The sequence below is a fragment of the Leptodactylus fuscus genome, chromosome 1 (genome assembly GCF_031893055.1).
Source record: "Leptodactylus fuscus isolate aLepFus1 chromosome 1, aLepFus1.hap2, whole genome shotgun sequence".
In the NCBI taxonomy this organism is placed as follows: domain Eukaryota; kingdom Metazoa; phylum Chordata; class Amphibia; order Anura; family Leptodactylidae; genus Leptodactylus; species Leptodactylus fuscus.
In genome coordinates, this window is record NC_134265.1 from 145,240,101 (window position 1) to 145,246,534 (window position 6,434).

The following is a 6,434-nucleotide window of genomic DNA, read 5'->3' on the forward strand; positions in this document are numbered from 1 at the left end:
AAAATAACAGTAGTGCATATCTGGCACAGGATGGAGCCCATGCAACAAATTTGTCAACAATATGTAAAGGGACCATTTTAACCAATATTCTGGAGGCAGACCAGGTTAGTCATTCACACACTTCTGGTATGCGCTTCTTAGAGAACACGGTTTTTGTCCATCCTTCCCCTTACTCTCTAGATCACCATCGGTCAGATCTGGCACAGATGGCTGAAATGTGTACTTTGAATTTTTGAAGATAATTGCTGTGCTGAAAACATTTTCTGAATGGTACACTGATACTGATGCTGAACTGATAGTTTGTACCACTTTTTTTTTTTTTCCTGCACGGCCGAAAGTAAGAGCAGCCAGGTCAAGGAGGTGGGGTAGGCAGGGGGGCCGGAGGTGTAGATTAGGAGTGAGTATGGGCTGACAGTAGTTGTTTTAGTATACATAGTCAAGTGTCATAGTGTACTAGTGTGCCAATTCTTCCATCCTACAGATGTCATTGACATTGCCAGCCCATTGTGAGAAGGATGAGGGAATGGAACATAGCAGAGAATGGCTGCTGTCAGCAGATGGGTGGCCAGGTCTCTGCATGTCTGGAAATCTGTGTGTGGAAGCCACAGCAAGATGTTCTCTGGTGTTGAGGGAATGGTCTTGGAGCTGATCCTAGCGGTGGTGTCAAAAACCCCTGTAGATTCCCTGGCTAGACAATTAGAGACCTCCCTCCTGTCTCTGTCAAGCTTGCACTCTGGGGCATAATCTCCCCCCCCCCCCCCCCTCACAAATACTAGCCCCATACTACATGCCATACCTGACCAACCCCACGCGATATGCTCAATCTAACTTCTGGAACAGATTGCACCATCGCACTCGCTCTTCCTTCTTTGACAGAGACATACAGCCGTCCCCCATCCTGGCTGCTCAAAAAAAAAAAAAAACAGCCCTAGTGCTGAGGGGCTTTTTTGAAATTCAGTGAAATACATTTAGTTGTGAAATCTACCTGGCGAAACACTTGACTATATTCTTTCCTGGTTAGAGTCCCTCTCCGTAAATCATTGGAAATTAAAAGGTGTCTGTTCAAAATTATACAGATTTCTCATCTCCCTGACCATGGAGGACTTGCCTGTAGAATGGCGGCTGCTCAAGCAGTGGGAGAAGACAAAGTGGATGGAAAAAATCCTTTGTGAGTAAGGGAGGAGAATTCGATGGAGTAGCCAAGTAACACCATCTCTTGGACCCAGGTGTCATTGACACTGGCAAGTCAGATGTCCAGGAAGGAAAGTAGCCGTCTTCCCACCCAAGAAACATTGAGTGGGGAAAAACCTTCATACAGAGAAGGGCTTGGTACAAGACTGCCAGTCAGGTCTGGTCTTGAAGAAGGGCTTCTTGAAGTGGGAGTCCTTTGAAGACTACTTTCCAGAGCGAGAGAAGGAACCACGTAAGGAGCAAAACTGCCGAGAACATTTTGGAGGAGGGAGACTGGCGCTTAGAATGCCCCTGGGGAGGAGAGAGCTCCTTGCCCCTATAGCCTCAGAGATGAGTTTCTCCAGGACTTTGTTAAAAAGCCAGCCCTGTTTGTCCTGAGGGAAAGGAAGGGCCACAATCGTATTCTTAGAAGTAGTTTCAGCATTCCATGATCGAATCCAAACAATATGGCGGATTGCCATTGCGCTGGCTGCAGCCTTGGCAGAACAGCGAGCTGCCTGCAGAGAGGCATCGCACAGGTACGTGGAAGCATTCAAGATTTAAGGACCAGCAGCTGATTGTCCTGAAGGGGGACTCCAATGCAGAGGCCTTTCTGAAGCTGTTTGCCCCAAGAAATACAGACCTTGCTGACCCAATATGCAGCAAAGAAAGGCCGCAGGGAGCTGCTAGACACTAAGAAGGCCGCTTTGGAGGGAGTCCACCTTCTTGTCCGAGGGATTGCTGAGAGGGGCAGAATCTACCATAGGCAGAATTATAACTTGGGAAAGCTTAGCTATCGCGGGAGTCTTTGAAGAATTGGAAATACACGTTGGCCATAATATAACCTCAGGTGTTTGGAGTTGTGTGCAGGCTGACCCAATGGACGGAATTGCCTGAAAAGTTGTAAGTGTGCAGACGATCACCTTCATGCAGGATGGAGCCCCTCCTCACATCGCAAATCCTGTGAAGAACGCTCTTCGTGCACATTTTCCCAATGACAGGATTTTGAGCCACTCATTTCCTACATCGTGGCCACCGCGCTCTCCGTATCTCTCACTCCTTGTGATTCTTGGTTGTGGGGACACTTGAAGGAGCATGTTTATCGGGGGAATGTCAAAACCCTGCCTGACCTCAAAGACCGCATCATGTTGGAAGTGCGCAGCATCTCACCAGAGAGGTTACACGCAAGCGTCGAGCACGTTCTGCATAGGATGACCATGCTCACCATGCATGATGGTGGCCACATTGAACAGTCATGTTAGTCGGTGGTCCAAATGGGACATCCCCAAGTATCGACAGACGGGTTTTGCGCCACGCGCTCACTTTACAGCGTTACATTATCCCCTGGTGGGGAGTTTTTGTATTAAATTTTTTTAATTTTTTTTTTTTCGTGCCGTCCGTTTCCCCATGCCTTGATTAGCACACATACAAATTTTCAGGCAATTCCGTCCATTGGGTCAGCCTGCACACGACTCCAAACACCTGAGGTTATATTACGGCCACCCTGTATATTGGTCTGGAAAAAAAACATGTCAAAATAAACATGTAAAATGTAATTGAAGTCAATGGGAGTCTTATTTTTGCACATGTATTTTTTTTACACGTGTATTTTGCCAAAATGCACGCGCGTTTACTCCATGTGAACGGGCCCTTACAGAGTGCAGTGCCCACAGGGGTGTATGACTAGTGTGGAGTACATGCTGAAGCCACCACTGTACCTGAAAGAAAGAAAGAAAAATGATGTAAGACAAAAGACCTGAGTCAGGAATAACATATTTTGTTATTCCTTGTATCAGTCTCCTAGTGTCCAGCTCTATACAGTATATGTGGTGCTGTGTCCCCCAATTAAATAAACGAAAAAACATATTTTGAATCTACTTTAATGACTATTTTGCATAGTGCTGCTTTAAGTTCCTCCTGCCTTAATCCTGATTCCCAACAGAAACCTGTGTAGGGTGTAGACTATAATGTTACTTTTGTTAATTTTGCTACATTAAAGGGGCTCTATCAGCAAAATTATGCCATATGAACCCCACATATGCATGAATAGCCTTTAAAATTTTCAGCCTTTCAGGCACCGCTAATCTTATTTTAAAAGCTCCCCCCGTTTTTAAATAATACCCTAAAAACGATTATTAAAATCATACTTACCCGTGCACGGTGGGCGGTTCGTGCACTGGTGGATGTCATCTTGCTGTCACGCCTTCCTCTTCTTTCTTCTTCCAGCGACGTCCTTCTGTCCACGCTCTTCCACGCCTTGATCTTCTTATCTTCCAGCGGGTTGTGTTCAAATCCTGCGCATGCGCAGTATCGCTCCCTCCGGAGTGCTACTGAGCACGCTCCGGTGCCATTTTTGTCGTAGTTCTAAGTTCCCCTTAGAACTACGCGAGCGTGCTGTGCATGCATAGTGCAGTACGCTCGCGAACTCATTCATTCCGAAAGAAAAGAAGATCAAGGCGTGGAAGAGTGAGGACAGGAGGACATCACTAGAAGAGAGAAGAGGAAGGCGTGACAGCAAGATGTCGTCCACCAGTGCACGAACTGCCCACCGTGCACGGGTAAGTATGATTTTAATAATCGTTTTTAGGGTATTATTTAAAAACGGGGGGAGCTTTTAAAATAAGATTAGCAGCACCTGAATAGCCTTTTTAAAAGCTATTCAGGCATATATGGGGCTCGTACGGCATCATTTTGCTGATAGAGCCCCTTTAAGATGAGCAATTCCTGTAAAACAAACAAACAAACAAACAAACATAATGAGATTGTTGATGGGGGTGTTTGTCTTTTTGGCTTTCTTACAAAATCAGTGGCTTCTGCTTTGGGCCTGACAGGCATCCCTTATGAACTACCAATGGCCTGGCTTTAAGCTGAGCAGCATGCAGTAAAGACAATTGCACTGCATATGCACTCAGATCCTTAAAATCCCCCCACCCCACTACACTGTCCTGGAGGTGTCAGATACACAGTAGTTAGACTAGTCCTACACTTTAGATTAGATAGCTGTCTTCTCATTTATATTGCTCACAAAAAAAAAAGATGGCTTTTTTTTTTTTTAATTAAAAATTGGCCAATAGATGGCTGAAAACATCCATGTTTTTGGCAGGCCATAATCCGCTGTCATTCAGGCACAAATGACTACTATTTGCAATGTATACCAAAATGGCTAATGAAAATTTGTGTATGGCTGGCTCTAGTCTGCCATGTGTTTTCTGACAATCTTGTGTCGAAGATGCAACATGGAATCTTAGCTGCGATAACATCATCAAATTGAGGTAGTCCACTACCAGTGGCGGATCCAGGTTTGGCGGGGCCCTACTTACTGGGGGGTCTCGCACTTCTAACTTGTACTTCCCAACTGTTGAAGACTAGAAAGAGGGAATAAAATTAGGCCCCGCCCACTTTTAAATTGACTCCGCCCATTCTCATTCATTTTTCATGTGATTCCACACAGTATAATCCTCCTACAGTCACCCGTAAATTATATGTCCCCCCTCCATCTCTCCCCATTTTCATATACACCCTTCATCTACCCCTAGTTTCATGTCCCCCCCCTCTATCTCTATCCCCAGTTTCATGCCATTCTCCCCCTTTATCTGCCCACAGTTTCATGTCCCCCCCGTCTCTGCCCCAGTGTCATGCTGCTCTCCCCCCTTCATCTGCCCCAATGTCATGCCATTCTCCCCCCCCTTCATCTGCCCCAGTATCATGCCATTCTCCCCCCTTCATCTGCCTCAGTGTCATGCCGTTCTCCCTCCTCCATCTGCCCCAGTGTCATGCCGTTCTCACACACACACACACACACACACACACTCACTCACCATTCCTCGTTCCCCCGCAGCTCTCTCCCTCATACACATATTGTAGGCGCGATGTGACGTCATCACATCACGGCTACAAATGCCGGAGCTCAGCGTTAAAGCAGGAGCTGAGCTGTGACAGCTCCTGCTTTAAACGCCCATGTATTCAGCTCATTGGCGTCCGTAGGAAATCGGGACATGCCGACCGGGACCATTTTGTTAGGTCCGGGCCGCGGGGCCCCGCTAAGTGCGGGGCCCCGGGCGGTTGCCCGGCTCGCCCGGCCCTTGATCCGCCCCTGTCCACTACCTAGTGAATAAGGAACTGGAGCACCACCAAGCTAGCTAGCTGAGATTCCATTTTCTGACCCTGTGAATGGAGCAAGAGCTGGAAAGTTTAGTGCTGTTCTTCGCAAGTAATTGTGTGTTAAGAGCACATGTAAGTCATGAAGGCAGGGGCGGATCCAGGGCCGGGCGAGCGGGAGAACGGCATGACACTGGGGCAGATGGAGGGGGGGAGAACGGCATGACACTGGGGTAGATGGAGGGGGGAGAACGGCATGACACTGGGGCAGATGGAGGGGGGGAGAACAGTATGACAGTGGGGCAGATGAAGGGGGGGAGAACAGCATGACACTGGGGCAGATGGAGGGGGAGAACGGCATGACACTAGGGCAGATGAAGGGGGGGGAATGGCATGACATTGGGGCAGATGAAGGGGGGAGAACGGCATGACACTGGGGCAGATGAAGGGGGGAGAACGGCATGACACTGGGGCAGAGACGGGGGGAAATGAAACTGTGGGCAGATAAAGGGGGAGAATGGCATGAAACTGGGGACAGAGATAGAGGGGGGGACATGAAACTAGGGGTAGATGAAGGGTGTATATGAACATGGGGGGGGAGATATAATTTACGGGTGACTGTAGGAGGATTATACTGTGTGGAATCACATGAAAATTGAATGAGAATGGGTGGAGTCAACATAAAAGTGGGCGGGGCCAGTAAGTAGGGCCCCGCCAAAGTCAATTGCCCAGGGCCCCGCAAACCCTGGATCCGCCACTGCATGAAGGCCCAAATGTGTGGAAGCACAGCACAACCCACAGATGGCCATGGATATGTGATAGACAGGAGCTTCCCAAAGAGTAACCCTCGCTTCCACAATTATTGATTGGTAAGACATCAAAAATAGAATCAAAACACTCAACCTCCTCTTCATCCCTTCTGAACATTGTTGGATGCCATCAATACACATAACAGTACATGAAGTCTCCTGGCCTATCCACGATCCACTATGTTAGTTGATGTCATGACAAGTGATTCATGGCAATGTTTGATTCTGTACCCCTCTGGAGTGCTAGATACACAATTGAGGGTGGGTTCACTCCTGTGACGTTTAAACCATATAGTGGATCCTGCTGGACCCAATTCTGTATAATGGGATCTGTCAGGTAACCGTTATTTTCTCACT